At 40.9% G+C, this 26,171-nt stretch overlaps 1 protein-coding gene and 2 pseudogenes across 3 annotated transcripts in view; 1 reads left to right on the forward strand and 2 right to left on the reverse strand.

Moving 5' to 3' along the window:
- The window catches only part of LOC127670388 (zinc finger protein 431-like), a 553,459-nt gene that overhangs the window by 328,662 nt on the left and 198,626 nt on the right, over positions 1-26,171 (forward strand). The gene's annotated exons all lie outside the window — the stretch shown is intronic.
- LOC127684836 (aurora kinase C-like) overlaps positions 1-26,171 on the reverse strand; it is a 39,800-nt pseudogene that overhangs the window by 3,984 nt on the left and 9,645 nt on the right.
- On the reverse strand, positions 14,942-18,111 carry LOC127684847 (zinc finger and SCAN domain containing protein 4C-like; annotated as a pseudogene).

Raw genomic sequence — 26,171 nt, forward strand, 5'->3', positions numbered from 1 at the left:
GACAATCTATGTAAAATATAGACTGGAGTGTGTGCATGCATGTGTATGTATGTGTGTATGTTTGCATGAGTTCCTCTGTGTGTGTGTGTGTATGTGAGTGTGTGTGTGTGTGGTGTCAGGAATCTGCCCCAAAACAGGGCATATCCGAAGATGATAAACTGAATGGTCTATAAAAAAAACTCAGTTATACACAAATATCACCTCACCTTATATATCAACTTCCCTTCATTTATTGGTTATTGTATGTGTGTGTGAGCATGGGTGTGCCTCTGTCCACGTGCAGAAGTGTGGGGACTGAATATGCTACCCAAAACCCTGATAAAAGCTGGGCATACTTTAGTGAGTCTGTGTTTGGGGAGCTGGACAAAGGAGGATCACTGTATTTCATATACCAGCCAGTCAAGCCAATTCAATGTGTTTCATGTTCACTTCAGAGACATAGCCTCTCCAAAAATGAGATGGAGAGCAATAGAGGGAATCACCAGATGTGGGCCCCTGACCTCTACACATATCACTCATGTAAGACCAAAATTTTCATCCAATCCAAATACTCAAGCAAGAAGACTCATAGTATATTAAACAGTTTTATTTATTGTCACTTCATAAAAGAGAAAATAAACAAAGCACATGCAGTAACAAATTGAGACTGGAGAGCTTCCCGAAGAAACATGTAGGAATAAAAACAGACAGGGCCCAGAAAGCCATCAGAGAACAGGGAGGCAGGATCATATGAGAATGTTCCTTGACCCAAGGGTGCTTCAGGACATGGGCCAGGCTCAGCCTCTCTGAGGGATTGTACCTAAGAAGCTTGGAGATCAAGTCCTGGGCTCCTGCAGGCAGTGATGAAGGAAACTTGTATTCCACCTAATGTAGCAGGGGAAGAATGATAGAATCTAGTTATTCTCTTTGGCTAATCTCCTCTCTGTTTTATAAGTCTTCTCATGGCACCCTTTTGGCCATTAGCATATAATCTGTAGTACAAATTGCATTTCCCAAAGTCCATCCAGGAGCCATCATTGTATGGCTTCCAGGTGAATGGTGTGTGTGTGTGTGTTTGTGTGTGTTTCATCATACCTTGTGAATGCATCTGTACGTCTCGCTGGAGGTGTTGCTTACCCACCAGTACCTCATAGCAGAGCACCCCAATGACCACAGATCAACCATCTCATTGTAATTTCTCCTCTCTATCATTTCTGGAGGAAATAGTCCAGAGTCACGCACATTTTTTTTTCTCCTTGAGCAGAACACAAAAAGGAGCACTGTGCATAAGCTCAGGAGGCAAATCTTCTGTGTTCAGCATCACAGGAAATGGGAGACAAGGGACTTCTAGTAGAGTCCCTTCCTGTGCATGGCTGAGGCATGGGGAGGGGAGAACTGTTCACAAACACGAACTGTTAATATGGTTGAAGATTCAGAGGGGCTATAGGAGGTGAGTCAGGAGCTAAAGCACTTGCAGAGGGAATTCCTAAGAACCTGAGTTCTATCTCCCAAAACCCACATAAAACCAGGTGCATGTCTACAGTCCTAGAACTCCTACAGTGAGCTGGGAGGCAGAGGAGAATCACAGAATGCCTTTAGACCAGCTAGCCAAATATGAAGCAGCAAACAGAAGACCCTGTCTCAAATAAGGTAGAAGATGAAGGATTGTCTTGATGTTGTCCTCTGACATGATGCCACCCCCCAAGACACAACATGGCACATGTGTGCCTGTACTCACACATGAGAACAAACACAGATTTTTGTTTTTGTTTAACAGTCAGAAAAAGCAGATAGATATAATAGTAGCTCATATCACTTAATTCTGGCATATGGGAAGGTTGCAACAGGAAGAGCATTGTGTGTTTGAGGCTAGAATGAACCCCCAGTCAGTCAGACAGTGCAGGACTGTAGAGACGACTCAGTGCTTGAAAGTACTGGCTGTTCTTCTAAAAGACCCTGGATGGATTTTGCAGAATCCATGTGGCTGCTTACAACCATCTGATGCCCTCTTCTGGCTTCTAAGAGAACAAGGCATGAAAAATGGTGCACATTTCCATCATGCAGGACAAACATCCATATAAGATAAAAATTAAAAAAAAAATAACTAGCTCAGATGAAGTAAATTCCGTAAGGAAAGGTATGTTAAGCCCATGTTTAAAATTACTCAGTCAGGTGTAACTTATCACTTGAAGCATATCATCACAGAATTGCTGTAAGTTTAAAGCCAGCCTGTAAGTCTACAGAGTCAATGAGTGAGGAAGATTTATTTATGTACACCATAATGGCATGTGTTTCATGAGGAACCATGACAGGTAGGGTCACTGACATGGAGAAATTCCATCTTGGGCTGCTTGCTAATTTTACATGAAATCTTACTGGCAAAGGCAAACCCTGAAAAATACTAGGAAACAAAAGCAAAGCTCTCTCTCTCTCTCTCTCTCTCTCTCTCTCTCTCTCTCTCTCTCTCTCTAGCTGTGTGTGTGTGTGTGTGTGTGTGTATGCCCACAGACACACCCTAACAGAGACAAAGAGGATATTCGGTGTTTATTAAGATTTCCACTATATTTCTTTAAGGCAAGGTCTCAGGCAACCTAACCCAGTTATTTCTGCTAGTTTGACTGCTCAGCTTATAGGATCTTCCCCATAGATATGGCCAGATTTTGCAGGTGTTTTTCCATCTGGAGTCAGGTTTTCTTGCTCACAACAGAACTGCTCTTATCTACTGAGTTAATCACCTCAAACACTTAATTATTTGAATCTGCAGGTACATTTTAAATGTGTATATTTGGAAATGGTGCTTGTTAATCTTAAGACCCAGTTTGTTTATGAGTCTTCAATGTGAGATGAATTCACTTGGGAAATGCCTCACTAGTGTGAGGGTCCCACCCCCATCCCATTCAACCTACCTGACAGAGGGGGCATGCACAGACCACCCCAAGTCTGTGATCTTCACCTTACCCTGCAGGAGATTCTCTGGCTTGATGTCCCTGTGAATCATCTTGTTCTCATGGCAATAGGTCAAGGCATCTGAAAACTCCTCTATTATCTGTGTGAAACAAAGCGATCTGGTCAGGAGGAAACTTTCAGTTTTCCTGTGAGGTAGAATAGACATTATTAATGTTATGACTGCCATAGAATCTCATTTTTTTACAATAATTTCAGCCTGGGCTATCTAGGAAGATTTCATCTATCTCAGAACAAAAAAAGAGATGAAGGCTAGCAAGATGTCTTGGTGTGTAAAAGGGCTTGCTGTACAAGCCTGGTGACCTGAGTTTCATCCCTGTAAGCCACACAAAGGTGAAAGGAGTCCTCTCCAAGTTATCTCATGAAGCCTATATGTGCATAATATGGCCTGCATGCTCCCCCATCCCACATCCTACCCTTCTCCTCAAAATGGTAAATCAAGAAGAGATGGGAAGGGTATATTGGCAGCCTCAATCAGTAACAGCCACCATTTAGTATTTCCTTGCTCCCAGAGCTCCCCTCACCATGGCTGTATGCTGTTGGGTCAACTTCTGGTTTCTCTGAAGCTCATTATAGAGCTCACCTCCCTGAGCATATTCCATAATTAATTACATCCAACTATCATTGTGGATGTAGTTGTACAGGCGAAGGATATCTGGTGTCTGAAAGAGGAAGGAAGGCAGAGTCAAGGTAGGCAAGTTGGCACAGCAAACAGGGACATTTGTTGCCAAGCATGCTAACCCGAATTTCATTCTCAGACTCTGTATGTGAAAGGAAAGAACTAATTCCTGCAAGTAGTCCTCCACATGTGTGCTGTGACTCACATGTATCCCATGTTACACAACACCTTGTAACTTAAAATAAAATAAAAAAATAGCTGATCAGTTCAAAACTTTAATCTCAGTACTCCAAAGGCAAATGCAGACAAATCTGGGAGTTCAACAGCAGCCTACCAGATCTACAGATTGAATTCCATGAGAGCCAGGGTTATACAGAGAAACCCCGTCCCCAAATAACCAAAACCAAAACTAAAATAAATAAACAAATAAGTATATATAAAATAAAAGTGATTACCTTTAAGGCAGAGTCTCACTGTGTAACCCTGACTGTCCTGGAATTCACCAGGTGGGCCTCAAATTCAGTGATGTACTTGTCTCACTTTCCCAGGTGCTCAGGACAAATGAAAGACTTTTTAAAATAGGAGATGTGAATCATCTGAGGAGCAAAACGGGAGGTTGGCTTCTGATCTGCACATGTGTAGACACTTGAAACTGGTATGCTCCAAACCAGGAGATGGGTCAGGGCAGCAAAAGGGAAGCAAGGTTTGGAAAAGGTCAGCTCTGAGTTCCATATATTCCACACTTACTGTAAGTGTGTTTGGATCTCCACTTCCCTGAGAATTTGTTCTCCAATCCCTCCTTCATTATCTCAGACTTGAAGAGGACTTTGAGGGCCAAAATGAAGTTGTAGGGAAGAACATGGAATAAAAAGGAAAAAGGGAGAAGGAGAAAAAGGACTGCAATGGAGGGAGAGATGAAGTGAGAGACCAGGGAAAGAAGACTGACGTGGGTTGAGAGAGGAGAAGAAAGAGAAGAGTAGAGAGAGAAGAGGAGTGGAAAAAGAGAGGAGAAGAGAGAGAGACGAGGGAGAGGAGAGACGAGGGAGAGAGGGAAAAGGATGGTGGGGCAGAGAGAGCGAAGGTTTCACTAAAGCTTTCACTGTGTGTGAGAACAAACACACACACACACACACACATCTGCAGACCTCACTGACTTTTAACTATCCCCATACTGCTGCCTTTTCCTCCTCCTTGCAGAGATATCACATATGTGCCACCTTCTTGAGCTTGGTCTCGGCTTTCATATCTCTTACTTGTATGGGAAGCCCAAGCCACAGTGTTGACCCTCTTCCTTGAACTCTATAAAGAGGTGAGGACAAGTTGAAGTCCTGCTAGCTGCTCAGATCCTGGAAAATGGTAGGCAGCTAAAGCTCTGACTGTGGCCTCCCCAACCACCCAGAATGTCCCACCCACCCTAGGAAAGCTGTGACCCAGACATTGGTAATTTGCTAGCACAGATGCACTCAAGAGGTGTCCAGATTGAGCTTTGGCAGAGACTAGTAGGTACCAGCTGATAACCATTGGTTATCATTCTGATGTCATAGTCTTGGTCAATAGGCATGCCTGAGAAGGTAGAGCTTCCAAGCTCCCAGAATACTTGCCTGGGATGTTAGGGGCAGGGCCAGAGTAGGACACTGGAAGCCTAAAATCTCTAGCAAGGTTGGTAGAATTTGCTGAGGTCAGCACCTGGAGTGCTAGGTGTTCTTGCACGTAGAAAAGATCATCAGTCAACCTGGAACACCCCGTTGTAAGAGACAGTAAATATGTGTCTCTTGTATCAAGTATGATAAAATTTATGTTCATTAGATTAAGGAATTAAAATCTTTAAAAAATCCTGCACATGCCTTTAATCTCAGCACTCAGGAGGCAAGCAGCATCTCTGAGTTTGAGGCTAGCCTGATCTAAAAGAGTAATTCCAGCACAGCCAAATCTACACAGAGAAATCCTGTCTTGAAGAACAAACTAATGGGAAATGAAAACCCAAAACAATCCAAGCCAAGAATGTTCTCTATTTGAATTAGGCAGCAAAACCTGACCAGTGGGGGACTACTGCAGACCAAAACTCAGCCACGGGGTAACCAGGATTCTTTGGTCCAGGAAGGCATGGGTCTGCTGAAATGACACACAGACACTGAGGTTGTTTTGGGGTCTGAGTGTGTGTTTTCTCTTGAGGCTTGAGCCTTTAAGCATGAGGGTTTTACATTTGCATATCAAAAGATGTATCCAGTAAAGCAGGCCCAAGGAACAATTACTATAACCCTTAGGCACAAAGTAGTATAAAATAAAACAGGTAAAATGTTTTTTCCATGTAACAAATTTAGAAGCTTGAACACAGGCAACAACAATTTTCTTGATATAAACTTTTAAAGATATTTTATAGGACATTTTTGTCAAACTCCCAGAGTCTAAATGAGTCTTCGTGAGTATTAAGTATGAACTGAATCCTGAATCACACCTGGATAAGTTAAGAATACTGTTTTGGCCAAAGGAACTGCATCCTGAACCATACTTAGATAAGTTAAGAATGTTGTTTTAGCCAAAGTCTCCCTAGGTGGGGTCTGTAAGACAAAAACAGTTCTTCACAAGCTTCCATTGAGGCAAATCACACCTAGATGAGTTAAGAATGTTGTTTTGGCCAAAGACTCCCAAGGTGGGGTGTGCAAGTATCTTTAACAGATCTTTCTATCCAGGTGAGCCAGGGTGGAGACAGCCTGTCTGCTTAAAAAACAGAGTCAGCTGTTAATGGTGGAATAGGATTAACTTGTCTGCAGATGTCCCTGAGGTACACAATTCAGTTGCAAATTAGCAACTTAAAAGACAGACCACCAGGCCTCTGTGGTTGGGAAGGTAGTCTTGAGCTTTGCACCAACTCAAATGTAAATTCTTATTAATTTGCCCAACACCCACTTGTTTGGAATGGACATTGTATGAGGTTCTTCAAATGTAAATATCTTCTAATCTGAGCCTATTGCCCAAATCCTCCCATCCTTCAAGGACATAGTATGAGGGTTGAATAACAAAAGGAATCTGTAATTTTAGGGTTCCTGGAAATTCTACTGCCTGCTATTAATGCTTCTTATACCATATATGGAGCCCTACTTCATATATATCCTGTTGGGAGGTAAGTATAATTACATAAACGACTGGAGCAAAGCGTTGCATAATTTTATGGCTAGTGTGTCTTACTACAAGATGGATTCTTTTATATCTTAATTTGCTTGGCTTTTCTTAGTTTCAGCTACTAGGAAGGAGGAGAGTTTAGAAGTAAAGTAAATTGCCAAGTGAGATTTTTGGCTTCTGAATAGCGTGTTCTGGAGGGCCCTAGGAGACATTTCTCACCTCAGTCTGTAAAATTTTGTTTTACAGATTTCAATTGGGCCATTGTGGCAGGGGACAGCAACACGTATGTGGGAGCTGACTGCTTTTGGGGACATTCATAAGTAGATGACAACAGCCTATTGTTCTCAGGCCTTTACAGAGTGATCAGGGCCACAGAACTTGGGAGTTGAACTTTGACCCGACACCAGAATATCACATAAAGAATTTAAGCCTGAAACCATAAACATCTGTGCCAAGTTAAAGTTCCATATTCCCACACATCAGGATTTGGCAGATCCAGCATGGCATGGATCCTGCCTCTGAGACAAGACTAGTAGACACTCCTGGTCAACTAACTAGACTGTCCTCCTTGATAACTAATATTAATGATGCCATGCTAATCAGAGATTGCACCATTCTGGGAGGGGAGGAGGTGGAGCTAATGTCTTCTCAAAATGGCAAATTCTGGAACCTTCAGGGCATCTCTTAAGGCTCTTAAATATAGTATTGGAGCCTCCTGGCCCAGAAATGGTAGTGGTGGATGCACAGAATAGAACTGTGTTGATGACTTTGAAGTCTGAGGGTCTCAGTGCTTTCTAGCTTTCTTAACTGTACTGAAATCTGGTGAAACTTCTGAAGAGTCCCCAAAATTTTCTTGCCCTTTCTGAGGGTAAAAGACTACTGGGTTAGGTTTATAACACCCATAGCCTAACAGGGGAGTGTTAAGCAATGTGACCTTTATTCTATCTCAGCAGGAACTGCTGGGCTCTAACCTTCAGCCTGCTTGTCAGAAGTCTTAGGAAGAAAAAGGGACAGTTCGAGCAGTGGTTATTGTTTATTACTAAGTTGTAAAAAGTTTCCTATGAAAGCTATCTAAGAGGGAAAAGCAGAAAGATCCCAAGTGGATAAAGGGAAATATTCTTCTAGGTGGGGAAAGGTAAGGAGATACGGAAAGAGAGAGACAGAGAGACAGGGCGACAGAGAGAGACTTTCTCTTTTGTCTTCAGTATTTAAACATGTTTCTGAATACAGGATCACATGTTACGAAGTTCATCACAAGTTCACACAAAAATCATATTATAAATTGAAATAAAAGTTACAAAAGAGAATGTTTACATGCACATCCTTTGGGAGTTATTATCTAGCTAAACATTCATCACCTGTCTGAGCTCTAAGTGCCATCGAAAGTTTAAAACTGACTGGTGTGAGGTGAAATCTCAGGGTTGTTTTGATTTGCATTTCTCTAATGGCTAAAGATGCTGAACGTTTCTTAAGGTGCATCTCTGATATTCAAAGTTCTTCAGGTGAAAATTCTTTGTTTAGCCCCGTACCCCATTTGTTATAGACTCTCTAGAGTCTACCTTTTTGAGTTCTTTATATATATATTGGATATAAGCCCTCTGTCAGATGTAGGATTGGTGAATATACTTTCCCAGTTTGTTGTTTGCCATTTTGTCCTTTTGACAGTGTCCTTTGCCTTACAGAAACTTTGTAATTTTATGAGGTCCCATTTGTCAGTTCTTGATCTTAGAGTATAAGCTATTGGTGTTCTCTTCCAGAACTTTTCCCCTGTGCTGATATACTCCAGGTTCTTCTCCACCTCTTTTCTTGGCCACATATCAGGACAGCATGGTACAGATTGCTACAATTACCCAGGAGCTCAACCATCTGAACTACTATGACTCCCACAATGTCAACACACTGTGCTAGAAGATCTGGGACCAGTGGGATAAATGGGGCTCTTGACACACAGGCACAAGGAAGCTTTAGAAAAAAAAAAAACAGAGAAACAGTGTCCAGGCAGTCTTAGCATAGGCCTTTAATCCCAGCAATTAGGAAGCAGAGACAGATAGATTCCTGAGTTCAAGGCCAGCCTAGCCTCCAGTAGGAGTTCCGGGACAGCCAGGGCTGTCAGGGCTGACAGAGAAATCGTGTTTTGAGAAAAAAAAGAAAGAAAGAAAGAAAGAAAGAAAGAAAGAAAGAAAGAAAGAAAGAAAGAAGGAAGGAAGGAAGGAAGGAAGGAAGGAAGGAAGGAAGGAAGGAAGGAAGGAAAGAAAGAAAGAAAGAAAGAAAGAAAGAAAGAAAGAAAGAAAGAAAGAAAGAAAAAGTTTAAGACCTTTAACCAGCTACATTTGGAGTATGCCAAGTGGGCCACACCCTTCAACAACTGGATGGAGAGTGCCATGGAAGACCTGCAGGACTTGTTCCTTGTCCATACCATCGAGGAGATTGAAGGCCTGATCTCAGACCATGACCAGTTCAAGACCACTCTGTCAGATGCTGACAGGGAGTGTGAGGCCATCCTGGCCATCCAAAAGGACGCCCAAAGGATTTCTGTCACCTTTACTGACAATTTGCAGCCAAGCCAATAAGGTCGGGCCCTGGATCCAGACCAAGAGGGAGGACATTGGGTGCATGAACGGGACTCTGGAAGACCAGCTGTGTCAAATGAAGCAGAATGAGTGCAGCATTTGGATTACAAGCCCACTCTGGACCTGCTGGAGTAGTGGCAACATCTCATCCTGGAGGCCCTCATCTTTGAGAACAAGCACACAAACTACACAATGGAGCATATCCATGTGGGCTGAGAGCAGCTGCTCACCACCATTGCCTGCACCATCAACAAGGTGGAAAACGAGATCCTCACCGGAGATGTCAAGGGTATCAGGCAGGAACAGATGCAGGAGTTCCTGATACCCTTCAAGCACTTTGACAAGTACCATGGTGGGGTACTGGGCCCTGAGGAATTCAAGGCCTGCCTCATCAACCTGGTCTACAATGTGGAGAATGACTGACATGGTAACACTGAGTTCAACAGAATCATGAGTGTGTTCGACCCAAACCATAGTGGTCTTGTGAATTTCCAAACCTTCACTGACTTCATGTTGATGGAGAACAGAGACACACACACAGCTGATCAGGTCATTTCCCCCTTCAAGGTCCTAGAAGGGGACAAGAACTTCATCACTGCTGAGGAAATGTGGAGAGTGCTGCCTCCACACACACATCAGGCTGTGTACTGCATCACCCACATGGTGCCCTACCAGGGCCCTAAAGCTGCTCCTGGCACCATTGACTACAAGTCCTTCTCCACAGCCCTCTATAGGGACAGCAACCTGTGAGCCCTCAGCCACCCTGAACAAAGACTACCTTGGCCTCCCAGATTGTTTGTGGAAACTTACCTCCACCTTGACTCTGTATCTTTGCAAAGAACTCCTTATGGTAATTCTAGGGAGTCAGGCAAGGAGGGGCTATGCAGATCTCTCTTTCCCGGTCCTGTAGGGGAGGGATGCTTGGCCATCAGCTTTTCTGGTCTGCTAAATATATATATATATCGTGTTGTGGTTTTTTAGCCTATATGGAAGACACAATGGACCCCTGTGCCCCAGAGATACCTTTCTAAACCCAGGTCCCCTCTGTCCCTTAGGCCCCTTCAAAGCCTCTCACATCCAGGCCAAAGCTCCTAGAGCCTTGTCCAGGAACCACTTGCCCTGAGAAGTCCAGCATACAGTACCTCTCTCCCCTGGACTAGGTTCTAGTGGCTCCTTCCACCTCCCTGCCTCTGTGTGATCACCAGGATCAGAGTACCTGCAGTTAGCCCCAGCCTACCTGGCCTTGTTTCTTCTGGCTTCTTGTAGCCGCCCGTGGCCACATGCGAACCGGGGACCTGGAAGAGAATTCTGGGGATGAACGGGAAGGGGACGAAAGAGAGATGAGTCAAGACAACAGTTGCCGATAGAGACTGACTTTACTATTATTTAGCCAATATATATAGTCTTTAGAAAACCACCCTACCCCCCAAATGGCCGCGAATTCCTTGGATCTTCTTCTCAGCTGGTTGCCTGCATCCAGTCAAGCAGGTTTCTGCTGGTCTCCAGGTGAGACTGCCCTGAGGCAGCCCTTGGTAGTTAAGGTGAAAGTGGCTGTATTGTTCCCAACTGAACAAGGGCTGGAGATAACACCAGGGGAAGGGTGGAGGCTGCAGGCCAGTAATGTGGCAGCTTGAATATGCCAAAGACAACACCAGCAGAAGGGTGGAGGCTGACCACCATGAAGGTCACAGCTAAGTGCTGTGAGGGAAGGGACAGCTCTGAGTCTTAGTTGTTCTAAGGACATATGAATGGAACAGAAACAATCAAACAAACAAAAAATCATTTAAAAAAAGAGGAAGAAAACACTTTAAAAATTATAAAAAATTTCAAACTTCCAGAGAATTGCTATTTACTTTAACTTATGGATTTGTTAGATAAATATAAATCCATCTAGCTGATTATCTCTGCCACCTCTTTCACTCTCACAATGAAGACATAGCTGATTCAATGTGCTTTCTAGGCCCCTGGGAAAATCCTCTGATTTTCACCTTGTGGAGGTCAGCAGGGGTCTCTTGGAACCCCCTGTGGTGGAGGTCTTTTGCTGCCCTGCCTGCCTGGTCATTAATGGGTTTCTCTCAACCCACCCCCTTGAATTTATTCTGATTGATGTTTATTTTCTTGGTTTCTGGACAAACTACCCTCTGGGGATGGGAGAATAAAACATGTAGCATTTTTAAAAAGAAAAAAATTAAAACAAAAGTTTACCATTTTATTGTTATATTTTTTGAGTCCCATTTATCAGGGTGGTGATTCTCCTAGAAGTTCAAATATTTATGAGATCCTTTTTGTTAAATCTTGATCATAGAACACAAGCCATTGGTGATCTGTTCAGGAAATTTTCCCGTGCCCATATGTTCAAAGCTCTCCCACACTTCCTCTACCCTTAGGTTCGGTGTATGTGGTTTTATGTGGAGGTCCTTGATACACTTGAACTTGATATTTCTACAAGAATATGGGAATGGATAGATGTACATTTTTCTACATAATTACATCCAGTTGAACCAGCATCAAAATGATGTCTGTTTCCCACTGGATGGTTTTAGTTCCTTTGTCAAATATCAAGGGACCACAGGTATGTGGGTTCATTTCTTGGTCTTCAATTCTTTTCCACTAATCTTCCTGACTCTCTCTGTACCATATATTTCTGACCACTATTTCTTGGGAATACAGCTTGATATCAGAACTCCTAGAAGTTCTCTTATTGTTGGGTAGTTTTTGCTATCCTGTGCTTTTGTTATTCCAAATGAATTTGCAAATTCCTCTTTCTAACTCTATAAAGAATTGATTTGTAATTTTGATGGGAATTGAATTTAATCAGTAGATTACTTTCAGCAAGATGACCATTTTTACTCTATTAATCCTGCCAATCCATGAGCATGGACAATCTTTCCATCTTCTCAGATCTTTGTTAATTTCTTTCTTCCAAGACTTGAAGTTTTTGTCATACAGATGTTTCACTTGCTTGGTTAGAGTCACACCAAGCTATGTAATGTTATTTGTGACTATTGTGAGGTGTGTAGTTTCCCTAATTTCTTTCTCAGCCTGCTAATCCTTTGAGTAGAGGAAGGCTACTGATTTCTTTGAGTTAATTTTAAATCTAGACACTTAGCTGGAGTTATTTTTCAGCTTTAGGAGTTCTCTGGTAGAATATTTGGGGTCATTTAAGTATATGATAATATCATAAGCAAATAGTAATATTTTGACTTCTTCCTTTTCAATTTGTATCCTTTGACCTACTTTTGTTTTCTCCTTGCTCGAGCTAGAATTTCAAGTACTCTATTGAATAGATAGGGAGAGAGTGGACAGCCTTGTGTAGTCTCTGATTTTAGTGGGATTGATTTAAGTTTCTCTCCATTTAGTTTGATATTGGCTACTGGTTTACTGTATGTTGCTTGAAAGATAGTTTAAAATGTGTTTTGTTAAGTTTATTTTTTTTAAATGACTGATAAGTTTAGCACAAGGGTTAAAATAGACTGGATTTTAGAAAGGACTACTAAATTAGTTCATCCTAGATAAGTCCTAATTTCAAAATGAAGAAAGGAAATATATTATTTTGGGCAGATGATTTTACATTTGCTCCAACAAGAAGGAAAAGCTATATCTTCCATCCAAATTATTTAAAAAATAAGACTTGACCATGGAAGATCCCCTGAAGCACCTAGCTACAAACAAAAAGAGGAGATTGGCAAGAAAAAAAGCAGGTAATATATGTGCTGATCCTTCAACATGCAAACACCTCTCAGAGTAGATAAGACATTAAAATACATGTCTTTGCATAGGCAATAGTTTGTTGGCTACAATATCCTCAAGACTTTTAATGCCACTCTTTTAGGTCCTATAAATAAAAATTGATATTATAATCTGAAATAATTCAAACTAAGTTTACAAGAAAGTAAACACCTTACATCTGTTCAGACCAAAAGTATAAAATCACAGTTAATTGATCTGTGCATGTGGCATATTTCATGCAAATGTCTTATAGAATTATGCATGGAAGGTTTGTACAGTGCAGAATTGAGGACTAGCAAGCCATTCCTGACAGGGGTCACCCTTGAGGATGCTGGGAGGACCTGCTCTTCCAGCTCCCTGCCTGATCATTCCTATTTGATCCTGGCTCCAGAGACTAGCTTCAAAAACAACTTCAGAAATGGATGATAATTCCTAGTGACATTGGTTCATATGGAATCTCAGAAGGAAAAAAAAAAAACCAGTGTAAAATGTTCTCTTAATGCAACATGCACATCATGACTGAAGTGTTCAGTCAAGACTTCAGTTATGTATTGTCACATCAAATTCCTTTTTTTTTGGTAACACCAAATTCTACATGCAAAGGCATAACCTGCCAGTGACTTCTCATGTTTACAAACTTTTGCTGTGCAAATCTTGCTCCCTAATTTAAAACTATTGGTTAAATAAAATTGGCTAGAACCTATTACTAGGGGGATTAGAGGTAGGTAGGTTTGGAGTGACCTGGTTGGAGGAAGAGAAATCAGAGTGAAAAGAAGGAAGAATGAGAGAGGAGGCATCAGTGAGGGGAGAGGAACCATTAGCATGGGGTCAGGAGAAACAGGGAGTTACTGGCTTACAACACCTGAGAAGTAGCAAACCCAGCAGCTAAAAGAATAGGTTAAGGGTTACCCTCAATGATTGTCAATGTCAAATAAACTAGCCGTAGCCTGAGTGTCATTTATTTGTAAGATAGTCTCAGATAAGCTTGCATTGCATGTATTACAGTGTGTGGACACTTGCACTGTGGTATGCATGTTGCATTAAGAGGACACCTCACAGGGGTCTATTGTCTCCTTCCTCTATGTGAGTTCCAGAGATTAGACCCAGGTAGCCAAGTTCAGCTACAAGTGCCTTCACTGCAACTCATTTGGGTTTAAAAATATCTCTGTATGTGCTATTGTGTGAATGTAAATATGCAAATTTAACAAGTGCAATAATCAGAAAAAAAGAAAATGTAGTTTGAAGAATGTATGATGCCCATAGAAAGAACTCAGGTCATGAGGTTTAGAAACAATACTATTTCACCACTAACACAATACTCTACCATTCATTTGTAGTTCTGAGGAAGGGTTAGGAACAAATGTTTGGTGCTCAGAATAAATTAACATAATCCAAAAGTGAAAATATAATTGTAGTGTTTCATTTTCAAATTTATTATATAAGTTTTTCGTACTTCCTCTATCCTTGCATGAAAATATGCTTACAATCTGAAAAATAGACAATAGTTAACGTATGTAATGTGTCAACTAATATTTTTAACAGCATTAATATAGCACAGTGTGATATGCTGTTATGTGCAAGATCGATAACCTGACCTTGATTAAAATACAATGATGACCAAATGTGATCCAACAAAGTTGTCCTCTGGTTTCCATGAATGTGCAATGGTTATGAATCCAAAATCCTCATTAAGTACTCTCTCTCTCTCTCTCTCTCTCTCTCTCTCTCTCTCTCTCTCTCTCCCTCTCTCTCAAACACACACACACACACACACACACACACACACACACACACACACACACACAAAGTAACTAAAAACAAATATAAAAAGTGACAATCCACAAGTTGCATGTTGTATCTTCATTGGGTAAGTACAATTTAGTTGCTCTATTCTTTTCTCTTTGCAGATGACACACTGAGGCTGAACCCCTACCAGTCTCTCTTGAGGATATTATATAATTCAGTCAGATTTGTGGTAATTTCTCATGTGACGGTGGTATGTGGATGATTGGCGGAAGCTACGGCTACAAAGAGAACAGGCATAAGGCTTTTCTCCTGTGTGAATCCTCTCATGAGCCTTCAGGTTCGTCTTGTGGCTGAAGGACCTTTTGCATGTGCTGCATATGAAAGGCTTCTCTGGCTTGTGTATGACCTCATGAATTCGGAGGTCAGAGACTCATTTGAATATTTTCCCACAGATGTCACAGGACAATGCCCTCTTATTCAGATGAGTTCTCTGGTGGGATGAAAGGTGACAGGCATATTTGAAACTTCTAGGACATTCTTCACACTTGTAGGGTTTGCGATCTCTATGGTATATCTCTTGATGACTTCCACATGGTGAGTTTGGCTCATGATTCTGACAAAGGACAGGCTCTGAGGTAGGAGACTCTGGTCTGGAGAGGAACCCAGGTAAGTCCCTAGGACCTTCTTCAGGAAAAGATTCTCCAAGTGACTCTTGCAGGCATGTGGAGTTTCCTTGATTTGTTCTTGTATAATCCTGAATTACCTCACAAGAAGCATCTCCTATATCAGGATCAGAAGGATAAACTCTTTGGTTACTGAAAAAGGAGTCCATCTTGTTCCTGGGAATATTATCGCCATTATTTTCTTGACTAGCATTACTGGAAGTATTATTCCAATCTTTCCTGTCTACAGAGTTAGCTGTTCTGAATAAATCCATTGATTCTGGCTCCATGGAGACATCAACAGTAGTAGGAGCACCCAGGAACGTTACATGATGACTGGAATTGCCTTGACTTGCTCTTCCTGTACCCTGAGAGAATTGTAAAAACACACATCTCTCTTCCTGCTCAGGGTCCTCTTCTTTCTGGATAATAAGAAGGGAGTTCATTTCATTTCCAGTACAGTTATCACCAGTGTTTACTTCAGGAAAATTCCAAGAAGAATCACATTCATTTTCACTGCTTTCTTGTCCTTTGGAGAGAAGACAATCTATGAAAATATAACCAAAAACCGATCCCCCCAGACCATGCCTCTTCTGTGCAGTTCACCTACTAACCTCTGGTCAACAATATATCTTGTGTAATGTCAACTGGCATCCTTGCATTACTTGGTGTTGGCCTTGTGGCTGATTGCTGCTGTTTTAAAAGCTTGATGACTTCTTTTAATGACATGTTTTCAGAAAAGAGGGCTTCCTGTCCTTGCATGGAGACATGGACCTGTAAACAAAGCCAGGTTCCCTTATCCATGATTTTGTGGATTGCAGACCCCTACCGACAACCTGCTAGTACAGGAAGACTGGGCTAACAATCAGCTCATTTGTCTTCCCCTTATGTCTAATGATGCTTTCTTGGCACTCACAAATTCTGAATTCTAAAGTCCGTATAGATACTGTCTTTTCAAATGTTGAGTCACCGTCCTTAGAGAAACACAAAGTTATGTTCCTGTGAGCTCGGCCCATCTTTAACTGGTCAACACATTGAAGGAGGATAAGCCTTCCTTAAAGCATCCATCAGTGTTTCCAGATTGAGCTAACTTTTACCTGAGTTTTTTTAAGTGTTTTATCTCAAAGAGGCACAAACACATGCTCTCAGGAACATGACTGGAAATTATGGGAGCAGTGTACTTGGTATTTTCAATCATGAAATTTTAAACTTAGAATAAAACTCAAAGGGTAAATACAGTATAATTAACTTGCAAGATGTGGTCAAAATGTTTAACACAGTGCTTGAGAAACAGATGGAGGGTAATTCCTCTGATTCCAAGGCCAAGGAGGATTACATAAGGAAAGCACTGAAAATCACAAATACAGGCAAGCAAGTAACAAACAAATGAACCAAACAGCTAAACCAATAGAAATCTAAACAGCATACATAATTAAATCTATACTAAGTCTATCCAAATTTGAATAATTGGACTGAAGCACCCTTATTCATTGAGGAAATTTTTTTTTGTCTTTTTTTTCTTCTGATTTTTTTTTTTTTTTTGAGACAGGGTTTCTCTGTGTAGCTTTGGGGGTCTTGGAACTCATTCTGTAGACCAGGCTAGCCTCAAACACATAAATCCACCTGTCTCTGTCTCAAAAGTACTGAGATTAAAGGCATGTCTCCCAAGTACTGGGATTAAAGGCATGAATCCCAATTACTGGGATTAAAGGCATGCCTTCCACGTGCTGGGATTAAAGGCTCACATTTGCCCAGGTCATGGAGGAAATTCTTCTGGGTATCATATTGTTCTGTATATATGTAACAGCTATATGTACATATTGTACCTTTGCCATTTTGAAAACTCAGTTTTCTAGACAGAGTATTGTTTGATACACAGTAGCCAATTTGGGAATCCATCTAGTCAAGTTGATTCCAAGGTTTTGACACAGTTCCAGGGACTACAGAGTAGTGCCGTAAATGTTCTTTTAAGTGTAGGGGACAGAATCAAACACAATCCTCATGAATACAAAGTAAGTTCCTCCATGAACAAGGTGTGTCTTACACAATTTATCTCCTCTACGTCCTTAATGTCTTCCCCAGGTCAATTCTTTAGTCTGTCTGCTGACATGTAAATAGACTAGATTTAATTATGCCCATCAAACCTGATTGATAAACTCCTTTCTGCTGTACTCATGGTAATTTGTGGCAATAATATTTCTTCAGTGTATTTTTGTTTGGGAATATTATCTCATTTGTAAAAACAAGACAAACCAAAAACACCTCGTTTTCACCAAACCCTAATGATCCTGCCTTTCCTTCCCAGCTAAGCCACCCAGGTGCTCACCATGACAGGAGGTTTCAAGCACTCATCAGTCAGACTCTCCATGAATTGTCTCATGTCTCTGCCACTGGATTTCCACTTCTCTTCCAAAGAAAACTTGTCCTTACAAAGCCCAGTAAGGAGAAACTGCTTCAAGACCAGTTGAGAAATCATCTGCTCCTTGCTCTGCTTTTCTGGCTGCAGCCATGAGGTGAACATCTCCCAGAGACATTGTAGCTCCTGCTTTGCCCAGCAGTGATTGCTGTCTGGGGAAATGTTGAGTGGAGCACTTGGTGAGTTATAGATGTCTTCAGCCCACTGCACACCAGAACTATGAGTTGGAATAAACTCTAAATTGTCTGTCTGAAGGTCCTTTGCTTGTGTCCCATGCTGAGAGGGTCCTCCAAACGGTGAAGCCATTGTAGTGAAAATGATCAGAAAAGTTCAACTATGGCAGTGTAGTATCTGTTGTGTGACTTTAGAAATAATGCTAACAGTCGATGGATGTAGTGTAAAAGCTCTGAATTTAAAAAAAAAATGAAGAAAGAAACAATTAATGTTAAGAATAAGAAACAATACCAGTTGAGATTTTTGTCCCAGATGGTTTTATCAGTTCCAGACAGTAAATATTTCATTATACTCCTGCAAACATGCTGGCTGTAAAGACGAAATGGACAAAATACCTGAAAAGAAGTAGAAAAAATGTGACTCAATAGCAAAATGTCCTGTGTCTTGATGGACAGACCTGTCATGAGATCATTAGAACACGGCAATGCTATCTGTCCCCCCTTTGGAAAATGTGGAGTTATTTTGCCCTTCCTCAAATTTTAAGTTTCACCCTGGTGTCTCATTCTAAAATACCAGAGAATAATACTTTCATAAAAAATTAAAATGAATCAGCAGTAATATTGAATTCACTGAGAAACAAATGAATATCCATGCTCATACCTAACCAACATAGAGCTTCCTTGAGAGTTTACAAAAATAAACCACTTGATCAGCAAAGCATCCAAAAGACAATTCTCAACTACTGAGACCTACCAATAATTGTACTGAAGACTCTCCCAAATCCACAAATAATAATACACATTCTTTGCTGGTGTCCCGTGCTGAAAGCATGTACTCCAACATACTCCAGACCACTAAGATGTGAAGTCTACCTATTCCTCAGCATTACCTTTTTCTCCAGTGAACTTCAAGGGTGATTCCAGGAAGCCCTGGCCGGCAGTGTGCAGCCCTGCCTTGGCTCTGCTTCATCTGAGGTTCTGTTAGAATCGGTTTCCTTTTATAGTGCCTGGCTTCAGTGAGCCAGTTACTGGTGATGGTTGATTGGACAACTTGATTCAAGCCGAACTCCTGTGCCTGGGTGGGGCAGTTTACCATCTTATGCATAGTACCTAATGTAATAGAAGCAGAGTTAGGAGAGTCCTTAGTCCCAGCACTGACTATTAGCCCAGGATATCCAAGGTCAGTCTGACTAACGGGAACAGTTAATTCCAAAATAGGGCATCAAAAATACAAGCAAACAAACAAAATAGGGGAAAGACAGCTTTTCCTGCTGGTTGAATCACATAAGGAATCCTAACTCAGCCCTAGCTTTGTTTCACTATATTCCCGAAATCAGAGGTCCTATATCAGAGTTTTGTTGAACTTCAGTACAAAACTAGAAACTTAATTGCCATCAGCTATTCCAAATAGTCTGGAAACTTAGTGATTATAACTTCTAAAATCTGAATTCTTTTAAGTTCAAAAAACCAAAAATGTTGAATGTTTATACCTCAAGTTGCCCTTTGCCTTAAGGAAAAAATTGGCACATTACAAAGAAAGTACTACATATTCTCCAAATACATTATCCATTTGATACAACAAGGATTGACTTAACTATGATTTATTGTAATTGCTATTGGGGATGTTTCGTATATTAATAAATTAATGCAATACTAACAGGAAGAGGGATTCAGATGAAAGTGTTTTTTCTTGAAAACAAACATTTTACTGTTGTTTACTATTTTCTCCTGCATGTATATTTCAAAGGACACAGTTCAATTTAGCAATTAGATTACTTGAAGGAGTTTAGTGGCTTTAATCCCTTCCACACCCTTAATCTGGGGTCAGAAAACAGGCTGGAGATTTTCTATTAGTGTAAGGCCAACCTGGATTTCAAATATCGTTAAACAATAGCCAGGCTTACAAAGGTATCACAAAAACAAGCTAAACCACCATGACCAACACAAGCACCACCACCACCAACACTGCCCAGAACAACAACAAAAATATGCTAAAAGTAGTAAGGCTGTCCTGGAATCCCTACCAATTTGAAGGCAGATGTCATGATTTATATCTGTGTTGTTTTGTTGTTGTTGTTGGAAAGAATCCACAATCCTTACTTTCCCATATAAAAGAATCCCAATCTAGCTGTTTTATTTACAAACTCCTGCCCACTTAGGGCTGATTTTGAGGTAATCTTACTTATTCCCCAACAATCAAGTCTCTTGTAACTTGCTGTTTCTCTATTCTAAGCCTTCATATTCCATCCTTTCTGTGGCAGCCTCCTCCAATTAATTCTCCTTCCTTCTTTATCTTTCTCTACCAGTAATAGCTTCATTCAATCCTCAAGGCCCACATTTCTCCCTCAAATGAGCAATCATAGCAAGTTGCTTTTTTGACAAATTAAATTGGGTAGCAATGATCAAATAACATCATTTCTCTTCAGTGGCACATTTGTCCTAGTCAAACTCATTGATTCCACAACAACTCTCTCTTCTACCTGTTTGACCTCATCTCTGGTTTCATAGACCATACCTATGTTTTCTTGTATTTAAATATGTATGAACATTGTGATTCACATCCTTGTATGAGACAGAATGTTCTTCAAGTCTGCCTGGGATCTCAGAGTCTGAAACACTAACCAAAGTACATATACAAGCTAGACCTAGGCCACTCTCCACATATGTAGCAAATCATTAGATTGTTCTTCACATGTGTTTCAAGCAACTGTAACAGGGGCTATACAAAAAATGTTGCCTACATTTGGGAAATGTTCTTCTTACTGGGCTGTCTTGACTGGACTCAGTGGGACAGGAAGCACCTAGCCTTGCAGAGATGTGGATATCCAGGGACTATCCACATCTTCAGGGACTCCTTCTCATAGAAGAGGACAAGAGATAGAAGAAGGCTTTGAGAAGAGGGTGACTAGAAGGAAGCAATGAGCTGGATGTAAAATGAGCAATTAAAAAACAATTAAAGTAGAAAAATGAAAATTTTAACATACACACTCAAATCATTTTAAGTCCATCAAGTTACTGCAAATTTGAATATTTCATTTCCCTTCACAGATTGACAAAATTCTGCTGTGTATTGATACCAGACTTTTATAGTGGCCATTCCTTGTTGCCAACATGACTATATCTGGAATGAAATACAACCCGGAATTGGAAGGCTCACCTGTCATCCTAATTTGGAGGCTGAGAGATATGAGTTTCTTCCTTGGATCTTGGCATGGAGATCTTCAGGTAGAGTGGCTGTGAATTCCAGAATGATTAATGTACCGGAGTTCAAGGTCATCTGGGATAAAGCAAGTCCCAGTTCCAGGCAAGGTGGTACACACCTTTAATCTGGGCCTCACTTTCTGCTGGGGACCATCTGGGATAAAGCAAATCCCAGTTCCAGGCATGGTGGAACACACCTTTAATCTGGGCCACACTTTCTGCTGGGGACATACATAAGGACAATTGAAGAAAGAATATTCCCTCTCCTCTTCTTTGCCTGCTTGCCTTGTGGGACTGAGCAACTGCTAGATCCTTGAAATTCCATTCACATCTGCTGCTGACCATTGTTTGGAGTTCAATTACACACTGTAAGTTACCAACAAATCCCCCTACTCTAATGATACTACTATATAGATACTACCTATAAGTTCTATGACTCCAAAGAATCCTGACTAATAGAGAAGTTGCTACCAGGAGTAGTGCTAGAGGCAGAGAAGTATATGGATGAATCTTTTTTTTAAATAATTTTTTATTTTCAATATTCTTTGTTTACATTCAAAATTATTTTCCCTTTTCTGGTTCCCTGCTCCCCATAAGTTACCTAAGCCCTCCTCCCTCTGCCCATTCTCCTATCAACTTCCTCCTACTTCTCTGTCCTGGTATTCCCCTATAATGTTGGAACAAGCATTTTCAGGACCAGGACTTCTCTTTCCTCCTTCTTGGGAGTCATTTGATATGTGAATTGTGTCTTGTATATTCAGAGTTTCTGAGCTAATATCCACTTATCAGTGACTGTATTCCAAGTGTGTTCTTTGTGATTGAGTTACCTCACTTAGGAGGATATTTTCCAGATTCAATCATTTGCCTAAGAATTTCATGAATTCATTGTTTTTAATTGCTGGGTAGTATCCCATTGTGTAAATATACTACATTTTCTGTATCCGTTCCTCCATTGAGGGACATCTGGGTTCTTTCCAGCTTCTGGCTATTACAAATAGGGCTGCTCTGAACATAGTGGAGCATGTGTCCTTATTTCGTGCTGGGGAATTCTCTGGGTATATGCCCAGAAGGGGTACTGCAGGGTCCTCTGGAAGTGTTATGCCAAGCTTTCTGAGGAACAGCCAGATTGATTTCCAGAGTGGTTGTACCAACTTGCATTCCCACCCGCAGTGGAGGAGTGTTCCTCTTTCTCCATATTGTGCAATGTAATAGATAAATACGGATCTATTTTCATTTTTCTACATACAGACTGCCACTTAGGCCAGCACCATCTAGTGGTCCTCAGTACTTCAGTCCTGTTTCCCCTCCACCCATACCTGATCATGTGCTCTACTTCCCCTCCTTGTCCCCTCTCCCACCCAGGCCACTCCTTCCCTCCGACCCCTCCCCCACCATGATTGCTTTCTTTTCCCTCCCTAGTGGAACTGAGGCATCCACACTTGGGCCCTTCAGCTACTTCTCCCACTTGCAAGAGAGCTTCACACTTTAATGAAGAAAAGGATGTTGGGGCACAAAGGTCCTTGTACCCTCAGATCACCTGGGAAACTAGGACGCTTGTATGTACAGAGGCCTGCACTCAATGAAGAAAGTAAAATACCTGCATTCAACCTAAAAGGCTGGAAGAGGATTTTCTTAATGACCCAGTGACCTTTTTGCTCTCTGTGTAGTCAGACCTCACATTACTTTTGCTACAGAGGCATACCTTACCAAATTCTCCAAAATGACTGTCTTGAAACTCTTTCCTTCCTAAACTGTTACCAATCATTAGGGGAGATGTCACGTGTCCTTTATGGCCTGATGACATCTCTGGTATTAGTCAGAAACCACATTAGATTCCAGGCATTTTATCTACAGAACCTACCATCATAGTCACATGTATTCATGTACTTTGTAAAAGGGTTTCTATGTAGCCACATATTAAGCTTTATTGTGGTTTTGGAATTGAACTGATTGAACTGAGTTTTGCCATAGTACTTTTTTCCAAATTGTATTATGTTCTAAATATGCTGACAATGAACCACGTGATATTTCACTCCTTGAATTCTGATCCAGGTTGACAAAGTCAGTCTGCACCTACATTTCATTCTCATGTCTTAGTGTGGTTCACTTTCCTGTCTCATATCTGCAGGGCCTACTTAACCCAACTCTGGCCCCGGTGACCTCGAGCACCTTGGATGAGAAACATTATCAAAAATAGAAAACTTGGGGTGGAAAATACCTCAGAGGTTTAGAGAATTGAAATTTCTTCTAGAGCACCCAGGTTTCTTCATTCCCAGTATATAAGGCCACATATTACTATGTGTAACTCCAGCTTCAGGAATTCTTACAACATCGCCTGGTCTTCCTGGCCAACAGTCATGAGTGGAGTACAAAGACGCCCATGTAGGCAAACACTCATACACAAAATATAATGAGTAAATTTATTTTTGTAAAAAAAAATATATAGACAACTTACACCATAAAACTTATTTCTCAAGCTGGGTATGGTAGAGTATTTCTTTAATCCCAGCACTGAGGGCCAAGAGGCAGAAAGATAACTGTGAGTTTCAGAAAGGTGTTCCATAGTACATACACACACACACACACACACACACATACACACACTATGGAAAATAAGAACAAATGTAAACCACATAGAAAAAAAAGGAGCATTGAAGAATTGCAACTACACGTTCCATCTAAAGGTCATTTCATGTGTTTGCCATCCATGCCCATGAGATCAATTTCAAAAATGAATATTGCTAAGGATGGTAGCACATGCTACTAATTCCAGGACTTTGGAAGCAAATTCATATCCTTGAATTTGAGGCCATGCTGGCCTACATAGTCCCTTCCATAGTACAAATCCATCTCAAATGGAATTAAGTTATTTAAGTAAATATTGTTCCAGTACCTAAAACCAGGAGCAACCATTGAAGTATACTATCAAATTTTATTTTACAACCTGGCCAAACTTTCAGTCTCTTCTGAATTAGAATGAAGAAATATTCCTGATTAAATGCAGGGGAGCCTGTTTATATTCTAACTCAAGACTGAAGTACGGAGCAAATGATTACAAAAACAGACATTTTTGCATTTAATAATTGAGTTAACTATCAACCAGTTTACAGAACATACCATGAAACAGTGGCGAGAAAGTATGATGTGTAAATCACAAGATTACTGAGAATGAACAAGTCTATTATGGTTGACTTTTAACTTGGAACACAAGAAATGAAAAACGCCATAGGGAACTATCTATGGATAGACAGTTTAATAGTTTTAACAGGAAAAAGACATAAAAAGTGTCACCTAGCCCTTAACATCTATAATTCCCTTTATTGGGTCTCTTTGAGAGCTCTAGATTTCCTTCATCTATTAAGTACACTAAAATGTATAACACATATTGAATCTGTAACAGATAGCACTGTATATTTAATCCTGTGCCTTTGGAGCATCATTCACACTGTGACAGTCTTCTACAGGACAGAGAGCCTAGAAGTAAATTGATGTTGATCTGGGTAGAAGTTGTCTTAGTTAGGGTTTCCATTGCTGTGAAGAGACACAATGGTGAATGCAATCTTTTTAAAAGAACAAGATTTAATAGGAGCTGCCTTACACTTTCAGAACTTCAGTCGATTATCACCATGGGGGAAGCAAGGTAGTGTCCAGGCAGACATGGTGGTGGAGGAGCCAAGAGTTCTACATCTTAATTCACAGCAAGTGAGAAGAAGACTGTCTTTTGCAGCCATAATAATAGCATAGAAATGGCTATTATTTCAATGGTTACAGTTTCGTTTATCCTTTTTGGGAAGAGATCAGATTAAGACAGACTTGAAAGAAGATATGGCAAGCAGGGTTCCTTCCCCGGTAGCAGCACCTCTCCATGGTGAGCTGGAGAAAGCTTTTATCTGTAGCTTCCCCTTTAAGGAATGCCTGGATCTGCCTGCCCAGCTGGGGAGCTGGCAGTGGCAGCTGCTGCTCTGACCCTTGCTGGTGGCCCCTAGAGAACAGAGTTTTCTGAGAACCTATCAACAAGACTCTAAGAATGTAGAAACAAAGTTTTTAAGGAACAAAGTGACCAAGCTGTTCAGACCCTTCTGACCAAGACAAGACAAAATAAAAGTAACAGTTCCCTGAATCACTCTCCTGCCCCTCCTGCTACTGAGTCCTGGGTAAAACCACAAACTGTCAACAATCTTACTACCATGGTTCCCTCTTGACCTGTACATTTAAAATATATTACTCATAGTAATCGACCCCCCTTGCAAATAGGGTATACACGATGTATGCTTTCCTTGTTGGGGTTCACTCTGCCTGGGTGGCATGGCTGAGTAACCCCAGTATGTGGAACCATAAACCTCTTGCTCTTGTATCAATCTATCATCAAGCTGTGTCCTGAGGGGTTGTGCACCTGAGCTCAGACCCTGAGGGGTCTGTTGAGTTACAACAAAGAGAGTAAAAACTAGGTACTAGATTATTAGAGACTATAAAGTAGAAGTTAAAAAAAGCCAAAACTTTAAACCAAAACAGAAAACCTTCAATGAATCCAATCTGGAGCATATAATAACATCAAAAATTTAGTTCCAATCAAAAAGGTTCCACAGGAGTTTAAAAATTAAAATGGTGTTGGGCGGTGGTGGCACACGCCTTTAATCCCAGCATTTGGGAGGCAGAGGCAGGCAGATTTCTGAGTTTGAGACCAGCCTGGTCTACAGAGTGAGTTCCAGGACAGCCAGGGTACACAGAGAAACCCTGTCTCAAAGAAACAAAACAACAACAAAAAACAAACAAGCAAACAAAAAAGGCAATCAATAGAGATAAAATATATTACACTAAAAATCAAGATTCAGTTTATTGATTCTAATTTAAAGCAATGCCATACAATGGACTGTGTGTTTCATTTTACAGAGTTTAAAAAATAAACATATATATGCGGCATACATAATTCATACAAATGAGACATGTTTGGAGTTCCAATGTACTTCTGCCTTGAGTTCTCAGAGTGATGAT

This window comes from Apodemus sylvaticus, chromosome 1 (genome assembly GCF_947179515.1).
Source record: "Apodemus sylvaticus chromosome 1, mApoSyl1.1, whole genome shotgun sequence".
In the NCBI taxonomy this organism is placed as follows: Eukaryota; Metazoa; Chordata; class Mammalia; order Rodentia; family Muridae; genus Apodemus; species Apodemus sylvaticus.